Below are 12,119 nucleotides of genomic sequence, written 5' to 3'. Positions count from 1 at the left end.
TCTGTAACACTCTCACCACCTCCAGCACCTTCAGCTCTCCCAGTTACTTTTGTGACATAAAGCCTTGACAGTTATTCCCTCTTCCATCTGACCTCCTCCTGCGAGCAGATCCTTTGCAATCCCTTTTAAACTTACTCCTAAAACATTCTCCCACTTCAGGATTTTAAGTACTTTTTGGTGATCCTCCAAGCCCGATAATCTAATATGATCCTTTTTACTTGAGTGAGGGACCGATGGGGATTTCTTGCTGAGGATTTGTCCGTTTCAATGGAATGTCCTTTTGTTGATGTTTTAAATTGCTCCTTCAAAAGTTTTCCACTGTTCATTTGGAGGCACATATTTCAGTCTGTTTAGCCTGTTTACCTTAGTCAGTTCTCCTCTCAAACTCATGTCATTGGCTATTTTTGTTTCTAGTTGTAGCTTGTCCTTTCTGTGATTCACATTAAAACTTTATATTTCTTTAAACTGCACTTCTTCACAATTTCCATGAGGATCTCTCCAGGTGACATTACTCATTCACTAAGTTTCATCACACAACGGTCGCTCTGAGATAGTTACCTCCCTAGACAGTTGCACAATTTGTTATTCAAAGAAACACTGGAAAAAAAAATCTCTGAACTCTTCCAATGTCATTGTTGTCAGTGTGACTGTCCCAGATTATGTGAATATTGAAGTTTCCCAAAATTATCACAATATGTTTGTTAAAAAATTCCAATGAGTTTCTGGTTAAAGCAGTGATGAGCAACGGAATGCTGTTCGGTGGCTAAAACTGTTCTGCTGCTTGTGACCTTGGCAAGTAGTAGCCAGGATTTACATTCAGACTGACTCTACTTCATGATCTGAGGCCAAATGCTTTTTCTGTGATGCCTTTTTTACCCATTATTGTTTTTGTTACCCATTTTGCCTGAGTTTCTGCAAGGTTGTGATCCATTGAATAGTTATGTCCAACTTTTGTTCACCCTGTAAACACGTCTCTCTGGTGTCTAAATCTTTTTTATTTCAGTGTCAGACATCCATCTACCTCATTGATAAGACTTCGTCCATTCAAAAAAAATCATAATTTACTCTTTCCCACAATTTCCTGTCACAAATCTATTCACTGATGTACAGTTTTAGTTAAACTCTGTCCCATCGTGTTCCTTTCTGATTGCCTTCAGACACATTCTCATGTTGCTCCCATACTTCACCTTTTCTCTCTGGATTTGGAAAGCTCCTTTCACCTGAACCCTGTCCCTACATCCTCTCTGTCAGTTTAAAGCCCTGTCCATAAACCTACTGACATGATTGGCCAGGACACTGGTCCCAGCATGGTTCCAGTGGGACCATCCTATTGGATTTTTTCATAAATCAGGTATGGGATGTGGGTGTCTCTGGCAGACCAGCCTTTATTGCCCAGCCCTATCTGCCCATGAGCTGAGTAGCTTGCTCGGCCATTTTGGTGGGCAATTGAGAGGCAAACACTTTGCTGTGGGGATGTCGTGCAGACCACGTGAGGATGATCAGGTCTCGTTGTCGAAAGGGCAAGTGGGCGGCTCGGTGGCTCAGTGATTAGCACTCCTGCCTCACAACACCAGGGTCCCAGGTTCGATTCCAGCAATGGGCGACTGTGTGGAGTTTGCACATTCTCCCTGTGTCTGCGTGAATTGCCCCCGGATGCTCGGGTTTCCTCCCACAGTCCAAAGACGCGCAGGTCAGGCGAATTGGCCATGCTACATTGCCCACAGTGTTAGGTGTATTAGGTCGAGGGTGATGGGTCTGAGTGGGTTACTCTTTGGAGGGATGGTGTGGACTAGTTGGGTCGAAAGGCCTGTTTCCACACTGTAGGGAATCTAATCTCAGGGATTGTGATTTTTGTACATCAGCAATGGTTTCATATTTGTTTATCGATTGTTCATTGCTATTTTTAAAATTATTGATTTTTAAATTCCACCATATCTTATGATGGGATTCAAACCTGCCTCCACTGAACATTAGCTGAGGTTTTGGATAAATGCCCTAACAATAATGTTACTAGGCCATCACTTCACCTGCTCACTGGTTGCTCATCCCTGAGCACTGATACGTGAAGCCAAACCCATTCTTCCAACATGATTGTGTGATCCTGAAGTCTTCCAGCACTCTGGTGATATCACTCAGTCTCTCTCCATGTGGTATCCCTCACTGTCTGGGTCTAATTGCTGCCTCTGTCAGTGCCTCCCGCTCTTGCAGCTACTCTACATCCTGAGCTAACAGAATTCTCCACTCCAGAGAGACGCAACAGCACAGGCCAAGGATGGAGTTTGGGATTTTCCAGATATCTGTGGGGCTCATTTCCATTCTCCTTGTGTAACCCTCACTGCATCAGTCTAATTTCCCATTCTGTCTACCGCTATGTCTCCTGTAGGTAGTCAGGAAGTTGCTGACTCAATAGACTTCCCAACTGCTGTGTGTCTCATCCATCACCTCATTGTCTCTCTGGCTGACCAACCATCTTCAAAGGGAAGGGAGATCTGGAGCCTTCAATAACTCCTGCCGTGAGGTAAGATCACTCTCAGTGCACAGAGCAGAGAGCAATGAGAGGGCTCCAAACATCGCTAACAAGACATGATATAGATACAGTGCTGGATGGGGAGCACAGTATAGACACACCCCATGCTCAATCACCACGTCTACTTTAACTTATGTTGCACTGAGACAGCATCCGGAGTTCATAGTTATCAATCCAGTCCTGTGCTGTCTGAGTGAGCATCAGTACAACTGAGGGGAGAGTAGGCCTCCGACAAGAGGTTGGGAATGCTGCCTGGGATCTTTCTGTTCTGTGTTCTCCCTCCAACACTGTACTAAGACTCACTACTCTGCAACACTGTATCTGTGGCATGGCTTGTGCACAAGTGTCTTCAGTCATTTTTAACTCCTACAATAGTCCCTGTCCCTGGATCCTCCTCTCTTCCTGATAGTCCCTCCACATATTTGAAATGTACTGCATTCCAGACTACCATACCCATCACTGTAACTTGCTTCAGTGTCTACAACATGTCTTATTTTGTTACACTAATCCTCTTCAGCTGGATACAGAGTAATACAGCACGGAAACAGAACCTGTGGTCCAACTCCTCAATGCTGCCCATGTTACCTAAACTGAATGAGTCTCATTTGCCTGCCTTTGGCCCTTATCTCTTCAAACCTTCTCCTCTCCATGTACCTGCCCAGATGTCTTTTCCATGCTGTACAATTGTTCTTGTTTCTCCCATGTGCCTGAGGCAGTCTGTTCCGTCTCTGCACCATCCTCTGTGGATAATGTTCCCCCTCAGCTCCCTCTTTAAATCCTTGCACTCTCACCTCCCGTTTATACTCTCTAGTTTTGGACTCACCTACCCTTGGTTATTCAACATTCTTAGGGTCACCCCGTGGCCTCCTCTGCCCAAGGGAAATATTTAGGACAATGTTACAAATATCTCCAATGTATGTAACAAAGTGCTGGCCAATGTCGGCAAATGTGTCAAATGTCGCTTTCCCCACCCTGTCCACCTGTGATGCCATTTCCGAGGAACAATGTAACTTGCACTCCCTGGTCTCTCTCTCTCTATTCAAAAACCCTGGCCAGAGCCCTTCCATTAACTGTGTTCGTCCTCCCTGGTTTGTCTTAACAAAATCCTGAATTAAACTCCATCTTTCCTTCCTTGGTCCACTGGCCCAGTTGGTCAGTATCCCCTTTGATAACCGTATTTACTGCCCACTACACCATTCATTTGATCATCAACAAACTTTCACACAATCACTCCTATATTTTCAACCAAATCGTTTATGTAGATGATGCACATCAGTGGACCCAGCCCTGATCCTTTCTTCAATAATGGAATCAAACCATATTCTTGTCATAGAGTCATACAACATGGAAACTGACCCTTCAGTTGATACCCACCATAATCTAAAACTAAACTCTTCCCAGCTGCCTGTTGCTGGCCCGTATCACTCCAACACTTCCCTATTCACCTGTTTATTCAAATATCTTTTAAATGTTGTCATTGTACCCACATCAACCCCTTTCTCAGGATGTTCATTCCACACTCAAACCACCCTCTGTGTAGCAAATTGCCCCATATCTTTTTTTGAACATCTCTCTCCTCTAACCTTAAAAATGTGCCCCCTCCTCTTGAGACTCCCCCATCCTGAGGAAAAGGCAACTACCATTAAATTGATCTATATACCTCATTTTATTTCATAAACCTTTATAGCATCATGTCTCAACCTCCAGGCTCCAGTGAAAAAAGACACAGCCTATCCAGCCATTTTTCCGAACTCAAGCCTTCCATACCCAGCAATCTCCTGGTAAATCTCTTCTGAACCCCCTGCAGCTTATCATTATCCTCCCTGTTAACTGGGCGACCAGAACTGGACAGAGTATTGCAGAACAGGCCTCGGAAATGTCTGTACAATCTCAACATGACGTCCCAAATCCTCCACTCAATGGACTGAGCAATAGTCAGGCATGCCAAGCACTGTTTTATCCATCCTGTGATGCAAACTTCAAGGATTATGTACTTGAACCCAAAGGTCCCTCTGCTCTAAAACATGAACCGAGGCCCTAACATTAATTGTATAAGCTCTACCCTTGTTTGTTTTACAAAATGCATTCCTTCGTATTTATTCAAATTGAATTCCATCTCTAGTTTTTCAGCCCATTCACTCCCTTCATCAAGATCCCTTTGTAATCTCAGAAAACATCCTTCACTGTCCATGATGCCACCCTCCAACCTGCCAGCCCATCACACGTGGCTGTCAGTAGTACACATACCTTTGCTAGGGGGCTCCACAATTTCTACCCCAGCATCCCACAGTGTCCTGTGATACACTTAATCTGGTTCTGGAAATTGCCATACCTTTGTGTTTTAAAACCTCCAGCACCACCTCTTCTATAACATGCACTCTTTTCAAGTCATAGAGATCTACAGCATAGAAACAGACCCCTTTGGTCCCCAACTCGTCCAGGCTTACCAGAAGATCTAAATAAATCCATTCCCTTTTCCAGCATTTGGCCCACATACGTCTACACCCTTACTATTCAGATGCCCATCCAGATACCTTTTAAATGTTGTAATTGTATCAGTCTCCATTATTTTCTCTCTCAGATCATTCCATACACCCATCACCATGTGTGTGAAGAAGCTGTCCCTTCAGTCCCTCTGTAAACCATTCACCTCTAACCTTAAACCTATGCCCTCTATTTTTGGACTCCCCAACTTCTGGGAAAAGGCCTTGAATGCTTACCCTATCCATGCCGCTCATGTTCATATCAGGACCTCTGTAAGATCATCCCTCCGTCTCCGATTCTCCAGTGATAGTAACCCCAGCTTATTCAGCAACAATCCGGGCAATATCTTGTTAATTTTTTCTGAGCCCTTTCAAGTTTCACAACATCCTTCCTGTAGCAGAGAGACTGGAATTGCAGAGAACTCCATTTGTGGTCTAATGTTTTACTCTTGTCCCCGAGTTCCCCAGTCTTTGTCCACAGTAATTTCTGAAGTGAAAAAATTGTTTAGGATCTTAGCAAATATCCTGCAGTTCCACACCTCGATGGCCTCATTGATCACGAAAGGACACTATTTTGTCCTGAGTTACTTATGCACTCTTAATATACTGATACAATCACTTTTGGATTCCCCTTTCCTTCTCTGCTGAGGCTATTTCATTTAGCCTTTCTCCATACCTGTTTTCTACTCAAAGTGTATTCCTAAAGTCCCTGTATATCCTCAGGGATTCCCTTGATCCAGCTGGCTATACCTGACATGTCCCCCCTTTTCCTTGACCAGACCCTCAATAGACAGCCAGTGTTTCCGAATGCTGTCAGCATTGACCTGCACACAAACAGGAAAATGCTGGCGCTGATCACTTTATTTATCTCACTTTCAAAATATTCTCACTTGCCAAACTTCACTTTCCCTGTAAATAATTCCGTTCCCAAATCACATTTTGTAAGTTCCTGGCGAAATCGATCAAGTTTGGTCAGGCTCCATTTTATAACTTGCACTTGTGGACCAGGCCTGTCCTTATCCAAAGCTATTTTCAAACTACAAGAACTGTGGTCACTTTGGCAAAATGCTTTCCCACTCACATCTCAGTCCCTTTCCCTACCTTAATTCCCAAGTGGAGGTCAGGTTTTGCCCCTTTCTCTTTTCAGTCCATTTACATATTGATTGGGAGTTTTCTGGAACACAATTACCAAATTCCTCCCTTGCAAACACTGAACACTGGCAGTCCCAGTCTCGGTTTGGAAAGTTGCAAAACCCCAACCATAACAGCCCTATTATTATGCTTGTTATTTAAGATGTCCCGACATATTTGTTCCTCAGTCTGCCACAGATTTTCGGGGTCAGCAGTCCGATCTTATCAAAGTGATGACCCATTCTTATTTCTCTGTTCCCCGAACACAGTTTCACTGGGTGATCCCACAGGAATATCCTCCCTAAGTACTGCTGTGATGAATCATGCAATCAGAACCCACTACCACACGTCCTCTCTTGCCTCCCCTTCCTGTAGCATCTCTACCTTGAAACAATGAACTGCCAGTCCTGCCCCTCCCTCAGCTGTGTTTCTGTAATAACTATAATATCCCAGTCCCATGTTCCAATCCATGCCCTGAGTTCATCTTCCTTAGCTGTCTGGCCCCTTGCATTGAAATAAATGCAGTTTACTCATCAGTTTTCCCCCATTCCCTGCTATGTTCTTGCCTGCCTTGTCTGCTGAAATTGCTGTCTTTAACTCGTATACCAGCCTCAATCTTCTTTCTGGCCTTACGTTTATTTAAGGTCCAACACCCTGCCAGACCAGGTTATATCCTCTCAAGCTCTCTCGCAATTCACCCCACCAGGATATGGGTCCCTCTCCCACTCCCAGTTGAGGTGCCTTTCCCACCCTGTCTCCCTGTGCCGACACCTTCAGGGATCTATGGACTTGTCCACCAAGGTCCCTGTATTCCTCAGTTCTCCGCAAGGACCTACCGTTTATTATGTCTGTACATCTCTTATCGTACCTCCCACAGAGTATTACCTCACTTCAATCAGAACTAAACTCTGCTTAGATTATCATCCGATCGACATCGGACAGCAGACAGAGACCATCCCCCTCACTGTGAACAACACCCTCACCTTTCATGTCATCTGCAAACCGACTAATGATACCTTTTGCTTTCACATCCGAGTTATTAATGTTCAATGGTTCCTGCACAGTTCCCTGTGGTACACCCGGTGGTGAAAATATTCGATCCACCAATTTTGCATCCAATTTGCCAACTTGCCTTAGAACCCAGTCCTTTTGGACCAGCCTTCCGTGTTGGATCTTGTTTAAGGACTTATTCAAGTCCATGTAAACCACATCATCTGCACTGCCTCATCAATATACTTAAGCACCATTTCAAAAAAACTGAACTGAATTCCTCAGACAGTATCTTCCTCTGCCAAATGCGTGATGACTAAACCGAGTTGATCATTCAGTCACGATGACCCTCCATATCTCTGTTTGTTCTTCCAGTCGATACAAACCTCTTTATCTCTGTAATCTGCTCAGCTCCCTAAAACAGTCCCTGTCTGTGTAATTCAGCCCAGTCCTACAAACATCCTTATACCTGTAAACTTCTCTATCCCTCCCAATATTCCCAACTCCATGAACCTGTCAGCCCTACAGTGCTCCACATTTCTGTAACCTCCTGTGGGTCTATGGTCCTCCCTCCCTGTGAAACCACCTCCAGTCCCCACATCCCTCCCAATCTGGGTCCTCTGCTCCAGATCAGACCATTGCTGTCTCTGTAAACACCTGCACTCCTGACAACTCTTCCCATTTGTGTAACCTCCTTCAGACCCCATACTCTCAAGCTTCCTGCATCGCAACCAAAACCACATGTTTATGTAATATCCACTAGTGCTTAAACCTCCACGACTCAGTAACCACTTGCAGACCGAACAAAGCACCTAAACTGTGAAACCTCTCATTTCCCTACAATCCTCCCTCCGTCCTCAAATGCCTTCATCACCATGAAACCTCACAATTACTGAAGCCTCCTTTTGGCATTGAAACCCTCCTAATGTCTGCAAAATCCTCCTGTCCTGATATCCCTCCCTGACGCTGTAATCTCCACCACCCTCCAGTGCCCTTCTGGGGAACAAGGCAGAGTAGAGAAGATTTGTAGCGTCTGGACCATATTACAGTGGTAGAATTCTGGAAATTACAGATTTGGTCTAATGTATGTGGTGTGCAGATTATTGGCGAGGACTCTAAAGAAAGGATTTATGACTACTTGGAAAGCCATAGTTAAATTAGAGACAGCATGGGTTTGTGAGGGGCAGGTCATGCCTCACAAACCTTATTGAATTCTTTGAGGATATGACAGAATATTTTGATAGCTCATTCAGAAAAGAAGGAAAATTGGGATACAGGGAAATTTGTCTGTCTGGATACAGGATTGGATGGCCCAGAGAAGACAGAGGGTAGCAGCTGATGGACAATATTGAGCCTGGAGCTCAGTGACCAGTGGGGTTCTGTAACAATCAGCTCTGGGACTCTGCTCTCTGTGATTTTTATAAATGAGTTGGATGTGGATGTTGGAGAGTGGGTTAGTAAGTTTATCAATAACATGAAGGTTGGTGGAGTGGTGGGGAATGTGGAGGGCTGTTGTCGGTTGCAATGGGACATTGACAGGACACAGAGCTGGGCTGGAAGTGGCAGATGGAGTCCAATCCGGAAAAGTGTGAAGTGATTCATTCTGGAAGGTTGAACCAGAATATAGAATACAGGGTGAAAGGCAAAATACTTGGCATTGTGGAGGAACAGAGAGATCATGGCGTCCATGTCCATAGGTCCCTCAAAGTTGCCACGTACATTGATAGGGTTGATTAAAAAGGCATATGTTGTGTGGGCTTTTCTTAGCAAGGGGATCGATTTCAAGAGTCGTGAGGTTTTCCTGCATCTTTCTAGCGACCTGGTGAGACCACACTTGGAATATTGTGTTCAGTTCTCATCCCATCTTTACAGGAAGGATGTGCAAGTTTTAGAGAGCGTACACAGGAGATTTACTGGGATGCTGCCTGGAATGGAGGACAGTTCTTATGAAGAAAATTTGAGGGAGCTAAGGCTTTTCTCATTGGAGTGAAGAAGGGGGTGGGGTGACTTGGTAGAGGTGAACAAGATGATGAGAGGCACAGAGAGAGTGAATAGTCAGAGACTTTTTCTCCTATGGCATAAATGGCTGTTACATGGCGGCATAATTTTAAGGTCATTGGAGGATGGATAAAAGGATAGAGATGGCAGGTGGTCGGAAAGACTGCCAATGGTGGTAGTAAAATTAGACACATTCGGGACATCTAATAGACTCTTGGACAGATACATGGATAGAGTAATATGAAGGGTATGTAGGCTAGTTTGATTTTACAGTCGGATAAAATGTTAGCAGAGCAGCATGGCCGAAGGGTCTTGGGCTGAACTGTACTGTGTTGTGTGTTCTGTCTGGTATACTGGGTAATAAGCTCAGATCAGTGTAAAAGGATATGGCATTCAGGAGGAGCTAGTAAACTGGATACAAAAAGTTGCTTGATGGTTGTAGACAGAGGGTGATGGGAGACATGTTGTTTTTCTGACAGGAGGCATGTGACCAGCGGTGGAGTGGCTCCCCTGTTGTTTGTCATTTGGATAAATGGTTTGGATGGAAATATTGGTTTCCTGGTAAGTAATTATTTTGGGTGACACTGAAATTGGTGGGAAAGTGGACAGTGGAGAAGGTTATCTATGATACAACAGGATGAACAGTACTGCTGGGATAGTGGGCTGAAGAATAGCAGATGGAATTCAATTAGATAAAGGTGAGGTGTTCTATTTTGGTGAAACAAACCAGGGTGGGACCTGTATAGTTAATGTTCGGGCCCTGGGTAGTGTTGTCTGTCAGTGACCCAGGGATGCAGGTAGACAGTTCTTTGAATGTGGTGTCCCAGGTAGACAGGCTGGTGAAGCAGGCGTTTGGGACGGTTACCTTCATTGGGGAGAGCATTAAGAGTAAGAGTTGGGATGTCATGTTGTATCTGTATAAGACATTGGTGGGACCATCATTAAAACATTGTTGATCAGTCGGAAGAACTCCTCTGGTTCACTTACGTCCTTTAGAGAAGACCATCTGACATTCTAACCTGGTCTGGCCTGCACGTGACACCAGACCCACAGCAATATGGCTGACTCTGAGCTACCCTCTGGGTAATTAGCAGTTGGGTCAAAGAATGTTAGTCCAGTTAGTGACAACCACATCCCAGGAATGAATAAATAAAAATCCATATGTCCCTCCCTACCTCTGCAAACCCCTCCAGCTACAGCAATCTGTCCTGGCTTTGTAACACCGTTCAGGCCCTGACCACTCCCTGTAACACTCTCACCACCTCCAGCACCTTCACCTCTCCCTGTTCCTATCGTGTCAATAAACCCTGACCATGGTTCCCCTTCCCACTGCCCTCCTCCTGCTAGTATACCCTTTGCAATCTATTTAAAATTTACTCCTAAAACACTCTCTCACTTCAGGATTTTACGTACTTTTTGGTGATCCTCTCAGCCTCATAATCTAGTATGATCCCTTTTGTCCTGTGTGCGGGACCAGTGGGGATTTCTTGCTGAGGTTTATACTGTTTCAATGGAATGTCCTTCTGTTGAGTGTTTTACACTGTTCCTTCAAATGTTTTCTGCTGTCGATTTACAGACACATGTCTCAGTCTGTTTAGCCTGTTTACCTTGGTCAATTCTCCTCTCACACACATGTAATTGGCGTTTTTGTTTCTAGTTGTAACTTGTCCTCTGTGAATCCCTTTAAAACTTTATATTTCTTTAAACTGCACTTTATCACAATTTCCTGAAGGATCTCTGCAGGTGACATGACTCATTCACTAAGTTTCATTACACGGTCGCTCTGCGATGGTTATGTCCCTGAACAGTTGCACAATTCGTTTTTCAAAGAAACACTGAAAGAAAATATAACCGAAGTCCTATTCCAATATCAATGTTGACCGTGTGTTGTCCCAGATTATACGAATATTGAAGTTTTCCAAAATTATCACAATGCCTTTTTTAAAAAATTCCAACGAGTCCCTGTGTAATGCAATGATGACCAATGGTATACTGTTCAGTGGCTAAAACTGTTCTGCTGCTTGTGTCCTTGGCAAGTAGTAATTTACATTCAGACTGACTCTACTTCATGATCTGCAGCCAAATGCTTTCTCTGTAATGCCTTTGGTATCCATTATTTTTAGTGTTACCCAATTTTTCCTGAGTTTCCGCAAGATTGGGAATCATTGAAAATTTTTGTTCACCCTATATCCATGTCTCCCTGGTGTCTAAATCTTTTATCTCTGTGTCACAAATCCATCTACCTTATTACAGTGACGTTGTCCATTTAAAAAAAAATAACTTACTCTTTCCCACAATTTTCTGTCACAAATCTATTCGCTGATGTACAATTTTAGTTAAACTCTGTCCCATCCTGTTCCTTTCTGATTGCCTTCAGCCACATTCCCATGCTGTTCCATTGTTTCGCCTTTTCTCTTAGGATTTGGAAAGCTCCTTTCACCTGAACCATGTCCCAGCATCCTCTCTGTCAGTTTAAAGCCCTGTCCATAAACCTACTGACATGATTGGCCAGGACACTGCTCCCAGCACGGTTCCAGTGGGACCATCCAAATGGGTTATTTATTAAATCAGGTATGGGATGTGGGTGTCTCTGGCTGACCAGCCTTTCTTGCCCAGTCCTAGCTGCCCTTGAACTGAGTAACTTGCTTGGCCTTTGAAGAGGGTAATTGGGAGGCAAATACTTTGCTGTGGCCAAGTCGTGCAGAAAACGTGATGGTAGACAGATGTCCTTTTCTGAATGACATAGCAGCCTGGGATACATTTCCCTGGGCACTGGGGATTTCTCCACCTTTATGCCTGTGAAAACATTTAATACCTCCTCCTTATTGATCTTAACATATTCTGGAACCTCAGCATCCCAACTGAAATCCCCGGCGACAGTGTCTTTCACCTGTGTGAACACAGATGGGAAGTATTCATTGAAGACCTCACCTGCTTCCTCTGGCTCCATGCACAGATTGTCCGTTTGCTTTCTCACAGGCCTCCCTCTT

General features: G+C 44.3%; 1 long non-coding RNA gene across 1 annotated transcript in view; it reads left to right on the top strand.

Moving 5' to 3' along the window:
• The first annotated feature begins 2,382 nt into the window (after positions 1-2,382).
• LOC140484509 (uncharacterized) overlaps positions 2,383-12,119 on the top strand; it is a 30,257-nt gene continuing 20,520 nt past the window's right edge. The window contains exon 1 of the long non-coding RNA XR_011962220.1: positions 2,383-2,518. This is a non-coding gene — a long non-coding RNA (uncharacterized lncRNA). The remainder of the gene's footprint in view (positions 2,519-12,119) is intronic.

Source organism: Chiloscyllium punctatum, chromosome 13 (genome assembly GCF_047496795.1).
Source record: "Chiloscyllium punctatum isolate Juve2018m chromosome 13, sChiPun1.3, whole genome shotgun sequence".
NCBI lineage: Eukaryota > Metazoa > Chordata > Chondrichthyes > Orectolobiformes > Hemiscylliidae > Chiloscyllium > Chiloscyllium punctatum.
This window is presented reverse-complemented; position numbering and strand designations above follow the sequence as displayed.